The following is a 13,969-nucleotide window of genomic DNA, read 5'->3' on the forward strand; positions in this document are numbered from 1 at the left end:
TTTTCATCTCTTACAACAGCATGACTTTGACACATGTTGAGCTTTTGACCTGCCATAAGATCCTGGTCCTCTTCAAAAGGGATCAGTTATTCCTGATTGTGTATTTATGTAGCAGATTATTCTTACCCAAGTGCAATACTTGGTACTTGTCCCTGTTGAACTTTTTCCTCTCTTTCCAGACTTCTCCCAATTCATTGCTTTTGTCCTTTGAAGCCTGTATTTCAACATACTGGACTTCCTAAGTTGATATATTGCTAATTTAATAAGCATATTCCTTCCATCATCTAGATGATTAATGAAAACACTGAACAGAGCACCATCTGGTGTAGGCATTTATGAAACTCCACCTGATAAAATCACCTGCTTTTACAGTAAACCATTGAGAATTATTCTCTAGTCAGTTTTCTTGATCAGCTCTGCACCTGTCTTAACCAAATTTTATTTAGACTGTGTTTCAATGAAATTGTCAAAAGACTTTCTAAAGTTTTTATATAAGACATCCACTGCTTCTGCCCTGTACACAAGCCTCTTATCTTGTTGCTCAGGTGAATGGTTTTTTAATTAAAATCTGTAATTTATTTTTTGTTGTTTATCATGGAATAAGCAACAAAAGAATGAAAAACATGAATCTGTTTTGAGTTTTTAATTATGTGAAGATGAGTGAGAGGATGAATTGAATGAAACATTATACTTAATTATAGAATGCATTATTGTCTTCTGCACTGAAAGTCACGTGAAGATCTTCTTTCTTATAATTTCACTCAGTTCCTGAAAGTCATTGTTTTAATCATTTGTACTACAGATGTATCCTAGCTAAGCTTCTATGTGTCACGGTTTAAAGCTGGGCTGGCGATTAAACCTGCAGCAGACGCTCTCTGTTAACCCTCCCCCCGCCACCCGAAGGGAAAGGGAAAGGGAAAAGGGAGAGAGACTTACGGGTTGGAAAGTTAAAACAGTTTTAATAAACCTATAATAATGAAAAAGAGTATAATAATAATATTGGAATAATCAAATATATACAAATATGTATATACAAAACCAAGATCGAGCTCCCCCGATGTCGGCAACGTCACCACCGGCACTGCAGGGCAGGCTCCGGGAAGGCCCAGGCTGGGCCTAGCGACGGTCGAGAGCTGGATTCAGGGATGCACAGATCAGGATCGGGGGCAGCAGGAAAACAGACAGAGTCCTCCTTGGACACCGGCCATAGCAGAAAGAGCAAGAGCGAGCAAGAGGCGCGAGACCCTCGTGATCCCCCCGCTTTATACCGAGAATGACGTGTGTGGGATGGAATACCCTCGTTGGTCAATTTTGGGTCACCTGCCCTGTCTGCTCCCCGCTGCAGCTGCGACCCCCCTTCGGCTTTTCACTTGTAAGCAGTGAGGAATCAGCAGTGACCTTGGTTTCTCTAAGAAAAAGTACAGCAAGAGCCTTACTGCACAACATCCCTACCGGTGCCTCAGCGATAACTACAAACTTCGAGCGTTATCAGTCCTGGAAGCAGACACTGTCTGCAAAAACATGCAGTTAGTTTCAGAAAGTGCAGTTATTTAGAGGAGACTTAGCTGAAAGTAAAAATCACTGAAAGGAAAATCGGCCTGGTTTAGGCCAAACCAGGACACTATGCATGGTTTTGTCTTGTAGTTCTTTGGTGTCCTGAAGGAGAACTCCAGCTAAACTGAGATGTGTACTGCTTTTGTAACATGTTTACTAGCATAGTAAAAACTGGAAGAGGATTGTAATAGCCCTGTACCCTAATACCCTCTACCTCCCATCTTCTGACGTTCCATAAATGTGATGGAATGTAAAATAATGCAAGATGGGGTTTTTTGTTGTTGTTTGGGGCTTTTTTGGTAATTTGGAAGTACTCAAATGTGTTTGTGCTTCTTGCACCTCAGAAATGGAATTCTGCAGGTCATATCCATGGGCAACGAAGCTGGTGAAGGGTCTAGAGCACAAGTCTTATGAGGAGTGGCTGAGGGGTGGTTTAGTTTGGAGAAAAGGAGGCTGAGGGGAGACCTTATTGCTCTCCACAACTACCTGAAAGGAGGTTGTAGCGAGGCGGGTGTTGGTCTCTTCTTCCAAGTAACAAGTGATAGGATGAGAGGAAATGGCCTCAAGTTGTGCCAGGGGAGGTTTAGATTGGATATCAGGAAAAATGTATTCACTGAAAGGGTTATAAATGTTGGAACAGGCTGCCCAGGGAAGTGGTGGAGTCATCATCCCTGGAGGCATTTAAAAGACACATAAATGTGGTGCTTAGGGACATGGTTTAGTGGTGGACTTGGCAGTGCTGGGTTAATGGTTGGACTTGATGATCTTAAAGGTCCTTTCTAACCAAAATGATTCTATGATTCAGGACTAAAAAGAAAGTGATTTGAGCCTGTTATACCTTTTAATACCAACTCCTTGTCTATTGATATTTATTGTTGAACCTGTGCTTTGTGAATTAAATTTACTTTCTTTCCATCTATGCTAGTGATGGCTGAATGTGCTTTTCACTATCTAGATTTTTTTTTTTCCAATTTCTTTTTTAGGTTTCCCCTTATATTTAGGCCAATTCCAGTATTTTAAGGCAGTGTTTTGTTGTCTTGTTTAAATGTGTGGTTTTATCAGCTTAGAAGAAGGTAACTATCACACTATACTCCCCAAAGCACTTTTTTGGTATTAACAAATCTGTACAGTATCACAGCTGTGAAATAAATATTAGATCCATTTTACAGGTAGGAAGTCTCATAAGCCTCTGGATTTGTTACAGAGCTGTTCGTGGGGTAGAAATGGGAGACAGAACCAAGACAACTTACAAGTGGTGGTATGCTGAGGGCCACTGTCAGACCTGACTTCTAACCTCTCCCACATGTAGGTTTATTGTAGGCTTTGTTAAATTGTGCAGTACTACATTTTCAGGAGTGCCTGCTCATTTAAAATGCCACCCGTTTGTGTTATCTAAGGTGAAGGACTTAGAGCTGTGTCAGAAGAAAGACTTGGGTATTGCTGAACTGAACTTTAGATGCCATGACAATAAAATTTAATCCTTCTTCAGGTAAGGAGGCATTTCTACAGACATAGTGGCATGGGCTGGAATTCACCACAGGTGGCACTCCAAGATTTGTGTGTCATTAACTCTCCCTCTCTTTGGAGTTGCAGTTCCTAACCTGATGCATTCACAGTCTTAAATCCTTTCCTTTATTTAGGTGCTTCAACTGTGTCCATCAAAAAGTATGGAAGGAAGCTTTTTTTTTTAACCTCCCATGTGGCAGCTGTGGATTTTATGTATAATTTATTTGGTTTCAGACATGAGTCTGATGGTTATAACACTCACCAGGTGGTTTCATGAAAGTAGGGGAGGCCAGCACACCTGAATTAGCAAAGGGAATGGGCTCATAGCTTTTATGTGCTCACTTACTGGAGCTCCTTTTGGACAGTAAGACAAGAAATGATATTACTAAACGTGTGGGGTAATCCCTCATGACAGTATGTCAGGAAAAAAACCACTGCAGTCTGCCAGTAGATATGAATTCAGAATGTGAAAACGGCAGCTTTATGCATGTCTCAATGTAAGCACATATCCAGTTCCATGTAGTTTACCTGTTCACCCAGCTAAAACACTGTACACTCTTAAGCCATTTGACCAATCAGCACCCTAGCATAAATTTTGTCAGGCTAAAAATACTGGAATGTCTTCAAAATAAAACATAATACAGACAAGCAGCTTGTGTACAGGGTCCTTATCTTTGCTGTATATCGGTTCTCATTTTGAAATTGTGGCAATTTGAGACAATTTGTAGATGTATTTATTTTTAATTGGACATTCCTGAAGTAGAAAATATTATTTCCTTTTGTTTGTGTGGTTAAAGACTCTGCTAAAAATGAGTTTAGCCAGATAAACAGAGTTTGTTTATTATTACTAAGAATTAGTTTGATAATTTTGTCCACAACCATAGGCTGCTTTTAAAATCATGCATTATATTTTCGATTGAAAACTAACCAATATAACCTCCCTATGAGGAAAGGGTGTTCAGCTGCACATCTGCTGTGGGAGAGGCTTAGTTACTGACAGGTGAATGTGAGTCAATTCTAACATATTTTCCTAGGTTAAAGTAACAGAGGAAGATGTTTTAATCATAGATTGTCTCAGAAGATATTTTTATGTGGGTGGTTTTTGTTTGGTTGGTTTTGATTGGACTAGTGCAGTTATTTAGTAAGCAGCAGTGAACTATCAGTATTTATGAACTGTAATGTTTTGTTTGGCAGCTGAGATTAGTAGATGTTGCTTTCAAATGTAGATCTGTGAGAGTGTCGAAACCCAAAATCAACTATTTATATAAAATAACTTACGGGGGCTGGGGGGAATTAATGACAAGGACTGGTTTTGTTGCATTTGTTTTTAGTTTAATAATAATCTTTGAAAAAGTGAAAATCCATGGGTCTAAGGTATGAGCTAAAGCTTGTGTTCAATTTTTTTTTTTTTTTAAAGTGGTAAGACATTTGTCACTTTCTTTATCTGTATTTAGATTTGGTAAAACACAGTTTATATTGTTTTTTATAAAGAAACTCTTACATATAGCCATCAAGTTAAAGAACTTATGAATGTTTAGGAACAAATGCACACAGCAGTTTAATTATCCCATGTTGTATACGGGATGCTTCTTAAAGAATTTGAGACTTCTCTGATGAAGAAGCAGACTTTTTACTTAGTGTAAAAGTTGGGCGTGAAAATGAGAACAGCTTTGTAAGCTTTGACTTAAAAGTAATTACACTTAAATGGTAGTAGTAGCAAAAGGCAGCATTCTCCAATGATTTTAAGCTGCCTTTTAAAGTTCTATAGCTACTCAAAAAGGCAGTAGGAACAACAAAATGCTTAATGATACACAGGAATAAAATGGTCATACAGGTTTGTTAATTAAAAGCGAAGATCTCTACACTAGTTTCTAAATGGACAGTAAAATATACTGTCTTTGAATTTATCATAATTTTAAGGGAAAAAAACAGGTATACACTAAGAAACTAGAATCATATGAATCCAAGGGAGAGATGGACAGCTTTTGGAAGCTCTTCAAATAATACCTGCTAACTGTTTGCTCAGATAAACTTCCTCTTGAATTCTTTTCCTTATTTTCAAAGCACTTGTTAAAAAGAAGCCTTCATCCTTCCCATTCCCATTGGATTTTCCAGTTCCAGAATTAGAAACACACTGTCATACCTAGCATTGAAAAAAACTTAAATTATGATAGTGATATTAAATACATATTCAAGATCAACTACCTTGAAGAGACTTCGTTCATTGCAATCTTTGTTCTAACTGATAAATGCTTTATAATGTAAATGTTTCCATAATGTAGCAGCCAGTTGCATGTCTCCTGTGTTAACCTCCAGATGTTATAGTACCTCGCACTTTCCTTTGGCAGGCAAAAGTAAGTATGATAACAATCAACATATATAATATAGAATTTCAAATATTTTGTTTTGTTGACAGTACATGCAGCACGATACAGATGATTTCAGACAAATAAAAAGTGATAGAGATAATCTAAGTGCTTTAAATCTGTCGTGATTCTCATTATTTCAAATACGTATTTCCTCATAATTACTATAGCCTTTTCTTTTGCAGATTCTATTTATGTGCTCTTCAGAAAACGTTATGGTAAATATTTGGTATTAAAGTACACAGCCACACTTCAGTGTTTTCATATATGAATTGTTTTGTGTTTTTTTTTTTTTTTTTTAGTTTTTTTTTTTTAGAAAGAATTGTCTACGCTTGGCATTTAAAGAGCTCTGTACAACTTGTAAAAGTGGAGTGTGAACTGTCAAAAAGAAATAGGCAGATTCCTGGAAATGATGAGTCCAATTATGTCCTTCAAGATCTTTTTACAAATTTGAGCTTTTAAATGTAAGGATGTGATTTGTAATTGCAAAATGTTTCTTATTCCAAAATGAGAAATATGCATGTACTGCTCAGAAGAGATTATCCTGTGATTTTAAAGTAAATCAGTCTAATTGGCATGAGCTTTTAAATTTTTTTTAATATATAGGTATATATAATTATTACACGTATAACTATTGCATATATATACATAAGTATTACATACATATATAACTCTATATATTATGTATATTCATATTATATATATGGAAGAAGAAAAACTGGATTTTTAACAGGGTTTTTTATTAAGGTATTGTCGAAGATTTATTTTACCTGACAGTTTACTTTGACCCTGCCTGAAACAGGATCTTATTGGTGACATAAATATTGTAGGATGATGAAACTAGAACTGCAATGTGCCATCTTTCCCCAAATGTTTGAAAGCATTGTCAGCTTTTGAATTACTGTCATATTTTTTTAGATTGTTTTTAGTACAAGTCAAATTTGACTTGCCTTAGTCATACAAAGAATCTCATTGTCTTCATCAGGGCTTGTCAAATGAATAAGAAACATTGTCTTCTCCCTAAAATTCATTAAAAAAAAAAAAAAACAAACCAAAAATTATTTTAATCTGACTGAGGTGAAAATCTGGTAACTATTGAAATGTTTTCAGTGCTGAATAATAAGGAGCATGATAATTGAAACTTGGCATAGAAATGGGTAGCAAATTTTGCTCTTCCTCTTTTTAAATGGGGAATTTGAATGTTGTATAGCATTGAAGTACACAACAAAACAAAATTAGTACTTGATATTCCAAAAGTACCATTCCAAAAAAGGAATACTTAAGTAATACAATTAATGCTTAATATATATTACCTCTTTCATATTCATATTTTTCATATTTTGTAGATTTTGTAAATTTCACTCATATATTTAACAATTTGAAGGACAGTGGCAGATACTGGTACAATTGCTTGCTCTTAATCTTTAAATCATTCTTTTTTTTCTTCCGTACGACTTACAGGCTAAATATGGGAAAAGGATCCATATTGCTTTCTGAGGCTAAGATCAGATGATCAGAGGGGGGAGTGGAACAGACAGTAAGCCTAGTCAGGAAGAGTCTTACAACAGGTAGCATGTGGGAGAGAAGAACAAGTAAAACAATAGAGGCTGGGCAAGAAGGGGAATTGGAAATAAAGATGTATTTGATGAGGGTTTTTTAAAAGAGAGAAACCGGATTGCCCGGAAAGGAGCCTGGGATGAAACCACAGTGAATGCAGGCAGGTTTTTATCCTAAGAATAACTGGACCGAGAAAAGAAGTCAAAGATGGAAAGGAAGCTATGCTAGCTCAGCTTCAAGAGGGCTAGGAAGAAATGGTAGGTGCACCAGAAAATGTTTCCCACAGGGCCAGCAAGAGAACCACATTTCCAGGGATCTCTGTGTGCATCGCCTTCCTGTGACAGCTCAGGTGAAATATGTCTTTCGTTCTTTTTAACTGCTCTTTATTTGCTCAAGCACAAGAAGTTGAGCTAGTCTGAAAGTTGCAGTCCTGCTAACGACCTATGGAAGAGCTGATATTCCAGACAATGGGATTTTTGATGTTCATTTCCTAACTCAAAAAATACCCACAGATGTACGTTAAAAGAATTTTAACTTTGAGTTCTCGGCTTTACAAAATACACTGTTATTTTAGAGCTGCCTGTGTAAATGGGGATTTCATGGTTGCTTGTTGCTTGGAAAGCAGATTCTCTTCCTCTGTCTGCCAGAGTGTTCTCTGTGATGGTAGGCTAGTATGTTGTTTTTCTGGAAGCCTAGGGTCTGACCTGCAGAAGCTAATCAGAGCTGAAACTGATTTCAACAGCTAAAGCAGAAATGTAAAATACTCAAAAAAGGTTCTAGGTGCTTTGGACTCTCAAGAGTTAGTGGATGTTTTTCCTCTTTCTGTGCCTCAGGGCTTCATCTAAAGAACAGTCTCTTTACGACTTCAGTCTGTCCCCAGGAACACCTCCACATTGCTGGTGTGGTAAGGCACATAGTCAGGAAGGACTGTGAGGTGGAGGAATTGTTCCATTAGGGAGAACTGTCTGGGTATCTTTCAAAGCAAGTGAGACACTGAAAAACAGGCAATGAATTCTGGTAGGCCTGCATACAGCTTTCAGGACAGAGGCTGGAGAGGCCTGCTTTATTAAAACTCAGAAAGTAAGGAATAGGTTGTGTTTAACTGACGTGTAAATGTTGATTATTTGATCATTAAATGAACATTGGCCTTTAGTTCTGTGAACTAAAAGGAAGCAGTGGTCCTGTGTGAAGTATAGTATGTGGTGGTATTTAATTACATGTTGCTTCCTAAGACATACATGCAAGACAGCTGTTCTAGGAGTACAGTGGCATTTCCTAACTAATTTTGTCATTTCCCAAATCAAGTATTTTATTTGACAACCTTGATATTTAATGGAAATGCTTATTGTAATTTTGTATACAAATCTGTGCTATAACAATTTTATGCACAGGCTTCAGATCACAAAAGCAAGGATCCATCATGTTGTGAAGTACCACTTGCTGAGATAACATTGGAATTCTTTTGTAGAAAATACACCGAGAAACAATCATATTTTTTGAAAGTACTCTGCATCTTCATATGTATGTCTAACCCTTACACTCTGAATCATCCTATGATTCATAATGCTATTATGTTTTAAAATATATATATTTATGTTTTGTTAGACATTACTAGTGTATGGTGCTCAAATTGCATACAGTAATATAGCAGTTGGTGGTAGATTTCAATATTCCTGTGTGAGCCCAAAGAATATATAAAATCAAGATTCTGTTGTTTCAGGAAGCATCTAGTTTTTGTACCTTCTGTTACAAAGTTACAAAAAAACTATGGTTTAAAAAAAAATTGTCGCCTTCTAACTTTTGACTTATTCATATAAGAATTAAATTATGAAGAGTAGCAAAATGTGGTGTTGCTGTTTTCCTCAAGACCTACCTCAAAGCATGCATAGGTTGTGTATTGCACTTGAGAAAATAAATTATGTACAGCCTATGCCATCTCTCTAAGAGGCATGAAATACAAATATTTAAAACTCCACCTTGTTAGCACATTCAGTACACATTGCTGGCGCTGTGAGCATTTTCTGATTTATTGTATCTAGTGTAACTGTTGTCAGTTTAACAAACTTTTAGTTTGTTGTTGTGAATAGTCTTATAAACGCTTCTTCTCTTACGATCAAACTTAGATTTTATTGTTGCACAGAGCCTTCCTTTAGTAAGCTCTTCATTAAGAAGTGTTCTTAATTTGGAATAGGTATGTAATGAATACTAGGAACTGGTAAACAATAGCAATTTTAAATTAGTGTTGAATGAGAATTTTAGAAATCCTTATTGTCCTTGTACTTACTTTTAAAGTTCCTTTATTCAGTCTTCTGAAACAAAGAATCACAGAATCACAGAATGTTAGGGATTGGAAGGGACCTCGAAAGATCATCTAGTCCAATCCCCCTGCTGGAGCAGAATTGCCTAGACCATATCACACAGGAATGCGTCCAGGTGGGTTTTGAATGTCTCCAGAGAAGGAGACTCCACAACCTCTCTGGGCAGCCTGTTCCAGTGTTCGGTTACCCTCACCGTAAAGAAGTTTTTCCTCATATTTAAGTGGAACCTCCTGTGTTCCAGCTTGCACCCATTGCCCCTTGTCCTGTCAAGGGATGTCACTGAGAAGAGCCTGGCTCCATCCTCATGACACTTGCCCTTTACATATTTATAAACATTAATGAGGTCACCCCTCAGTCTCCTCTTCTCTAAGCTAAAGAGACCCAGCTCCCTCAGCCTCTCCTCATAAGGGAGATGTTCCACTCCCTTAATCATCTTCGTGGCTCTGCGCTGGACTCTCTCTAGCAGTTCCCTGTCCTTCTTGAACTGAGGGGCCCAGAACTGGACACAATATTCCAGATGCGGCCTCACCAGGGCAGAGTAGAGGGGGAGGAGAACCTCTCTCGACCTGCTGACCACACCCCTTCTAATACACCCCAGGATGCCATTGGCCTTCTTGGCCACAAGGGCACACTGGCTGGCTCATGGTCATCCTGTTGTCCACTAGGACCCCCAGGTCCCTTTCCCCTCCGCTGGTCTCCAACAGGTCTGCCCCCAACTTGTACTGGTACATGGGGTTGTTCTTGCCCAGATGCAGGACTCTACACTTGCCCTTGTTATATTTCATTAAATTTCTCCCCGCCCAACTCTCCAGCCTGTCCAGGTCTCTCTGAATGGCTGCGCAGCCTTCTGGCGCGTCAGCCACTCGTCCCAGTTTTGTGTCATCAGCGAACTTGCTGACAGCGCCCTCTAATCCCTCATCCAAATCATTAATGAATATATTGAATAGTACTGGTCCCAGTACCGACCCTTGAGGGACTCCGCTAGACACGGGCCTCCAACTGGACTCTATCCCATTGACCACCACTCTCTGGCTTCTTTCCTTCAGCCAGTTCACAATCCACCTCACTACCCGATCATCCAGACCACACTTCCTCAGTTTAGCTGCGAGGATGCTGTGGGAGACCGTGTCAAACGCTTTACTGAAATCAAGATGGACCACATCCACAGCTTTACCATCATCTATCCACCTGGTTATGTCCTCATAAAAGGCTGTCAAGTTGGTTGACATTGACTCTTGTGAAACTGAACATGAAAACCAAACTATTGATTTTTTTTCTGTACATTGATTGTACATTGAACATAGAATCAACCTAATTATTATATAAATAGATCTTCTACAGGGTCACAGATCATAAACCTTTTTGAAACTCTTTATGTGTCTATAGATAATAGCATAGACAAAATATACAGCAATCTAAAGTTTAGTAAATGCAGTTTGAATGACTTGTAGAAAGTGCTGGTCTATTTTACAATGTATATGCCAGGGTCTTAAACTCACCACTGGCCCAAGCTAAAAAGGTAGCGTCTGATTGTGATATTACAGCAGGACAAATGGTGGCATGCTACTCTGCTTGAAAACATAATGGCTTTATACTATAACCTTTAACCCTGAAATGATGCTTGAGTGGACCTTAACTCCTAAGTGAACATGCCTGAGTAAATAAAACTGTGGTTTCACATAACAGAGAGATACATTTTTTAGATCCTCTGCTGATTATATTGTGTGAAGGTCAATCTTCTGCCCCATTTCTGAAAGTCGGGTCAGAATAGAGATTTTAGGGTCACTTCTTCAAGTATCTAAACCATTGCAATGCACTAATGGGCCCTGATAGCTCATTTTATAAGTTCTTAGCATTAAGCTGGACATTGTTTGGACTCATTTCAAACCCTGCATGTACCCTGCAGGGTTAATTAACATCTTTTTAAATGTATGTTTTTTTGTTATTTTGAATTAAAGTGCTTTGGTTTAGTTTGTCAGTATTTACTATCATTTACTGTGTGTAAAGACATAGAAAATTTATATTAATTTAACTAAAGATCTCTATGTTGTTTTGAAATTGCACTGTTAAATTTATTTTTTTTCCTGATTTAAACACATCAAGAGCGCAGCATCAAACATGCAGTGGTAGACACAGCTGAATGCCAGTACAAAGTGGTTTGGAGTGGAAAATTTTAGTTATCCGTTCCAACTATATTTTGCACAGTGGAGTTTCAGAGTATTGTCTCCTGCTCTGTGTAAAATGCCTTTCTATGTTACTTATGTCACTGCTATGAATCTTGTTTAAAGGATGCTGAGATCAATTAATTAGCAATTTAATTAGAATGATAAAGCAAACATGTAATTAGGCAGCACATTTGAGTTTTCCACTGAGGTAAACAGAAGCATATCAAAAAGGACATAATGAATTCAAATTGAAATAACTTTTTTTTAGGAACCTTTGAACACAACAGACTTGAAAATAGTATAGAATGGGTAAGATTGAGACAGGAAAACCAGAAAATATCGCTGCAGATGAGAAGTATGTTGACCTCAAAAACAGAATGAAAAAGCCTCCCCAATACTGAATGCTTTTGAGAAAAATGTATTTTCAATAAGTGGAAGTACACTAAAACAAGTCATATGTTTTCAAGTTATATGTCTTCAAAGAAGAGAAATGGGAGTAACATTTGAAATTGTAAAACTAATCTAGTCTTAAAGAGCATGCTTCAAATTTAACATGTATTTGTTTAGAAAAATATCTTTTATAGCGGATCTTCAAAACTAGTTAGCAATTGTTTGGAAACGGTCTTGGCATCACTTCTCCCAACCTTGTGCCTGGACTAATGTAAAACCTTAATTGTGCTGCTAGCAGCAGCTCTCTGATATGTGGGGGCTCAGGATGCAGATTGAATTTGTACTGCTCATCAGCAGGTAAGTTAATTCCTCCATGCATCTGGAATGTTCTGTCACAGTGTGATTCCTTTTAGATCTTGTGAGAAAGTAAGTATTTAGAAAGGTAGTTGGTATGTATATGCTCTGTGCTGTGATTTCATACAGCTATTGCATCATCAGATTGACCACTATGAGGACTTCTTGTTTTGCAGTTCACATGGCAGAGTAATGCTGGAGGTGAATTGTTATGTCTCGTGTGTCATAATTATGATATGTTCTGATTTTTTCATGTAGACCATGTATCATTTTCTTCATTTGTTCCACCATTTCTTAAGCCTGCAATCACTGTCGCACTGTTTTTGCGGCACTTCTGTCTGCTTTGCTATTCTGCTTTCATTCCTTCAATCTAAAAGAAATCCTGACTTGCCTCACGCTCCAGAAAATTGCTTAACTGAGCAAGAGCCATGTTCAGAGAGCACACTATAGTCATCCAGAAAACATGTACTCACTGTTACACATATGTATCAAGACTTAGTTCTGGAATGGTGCTTTCCGTGTGTAGATAAATCCCAAGATTCAACCCTGCAGTAGTGGATGGCTGCAGTAGGCTCCATGTCTGAGCATGTTTGAACATCCAGAAATGGTTATTTCACAGGTTCTTACCATTGTGCAGTTTCATTCGTAAATGAATAATTAGAGATTCGTAAATGAATAATTTCATTCGTAATGAATAATTAGAGAATTCACCACTAAAGGATTTTTTTCTAAATGTCACACCTCAAACCCAGCTGTATTCATTTTGATTAACATGCCATCCCTGAGCTTTAAAAGAAAACCAACACAAACACAACTATTTTCATGTGCATATAGCATTGTTTGATCTTTTTCTTTTTAAACACACTGGAAGATGTGGGTAGTATGTAACCTACAGGATTTTATTCAAGAGCACCCTCTTTCATTGCCCCATTGCCTCTACTCTCCCACAGTCTACTTGCTTTTCTACAATAACTCTCAGTCTGCCTCCCCTTATACTTGTCACGGGGGTCATGGCCAAGAGTTGGGAAATGTATCAGGCTTGTGGTTACCTTGAGAAGGAGAAAGCAGTAACAGTGATGTTCAGAGCAGCTTATCCATAAAGGTGCAAGTACATATTTAGAGTAAGAGGGTAATTTTTTTAAGGAATGTGGATTAATGCAAGTGAGGACTATACACGTGAAACTAGAGTCTGTGCTTTGTCTTGGTATGGTTTTAAAATTTGTTAGCTAAGCACATTCTAAAACAAAATAGGAAAGCAACCTCCAGAACATATTGGTGCTTCTCTACTCAATTAACTTCAGATTTGAGATAGATGACTTCTGATCTGTTGAGAAACATGTGTAAGTTAAGGTGCTTGTAAATGGTAAGCTAAACACTGGTATTGTTCAACCATACTCTATGCTGATTTAGCAGCTTGCTGCTGCTTAGAGGAGGTAGTCCTGTTTTATCTCTTGTGTCACTCCTGATGCTGATCATCTGCTCCCATTGCTATGCCTTATTTTGGCTCTAAAGCTTTTGATACTCATCAGTCAGCTGGATCAGTTGGATGATCTAATGGAAAAACTAGCCCACCTTGAGAATGATTGTTGTGTTTGGTTTGTTTTTTTTTTCTTTCATATTAACAAACCTATCTCACACTGCATATATCCTCATTATTACAAGATCTGACACAAAGAAGGTCACCGTTTAAGTCCAGAAGAGGGAGGAACCGCTTATTTCAGTTGTTGAATTGATTAGACTGAAGCAGGTGTAGTCTGAA

The 13,969-nt window shown here is 37.8% G+C and overlaps 1 protein-coding gene across 1 annotated transcript in view; it reads left to right on the forward strand.

Moving 5' to 3' along the window:
* Positions 1–13,969, forward strand: part of CAMKMT (calmodulin-lysine N-methyltransferase) — a 243,312-nt gene that overhangs the window by 22,872 nt on the left and 206,471 nt on the right. The gene's annotated exons all lie outside the window — the stretch shown is intronic.

The sequence above is a fragment of the Nyctibius grandis genome, chromosome 1, assembly GCF_013368605.1.
Source record: "Nyctibius grandis isolate bNycGra1 chromosome 1, bNycGra1.pri, whole genome shotgun sequence".
NCBI lineage: Eukaryota > Metazoa > Chordata > Aves > Nyctibiiformes > Nyctibiidae > Nyctibius > Nyctibius grandis.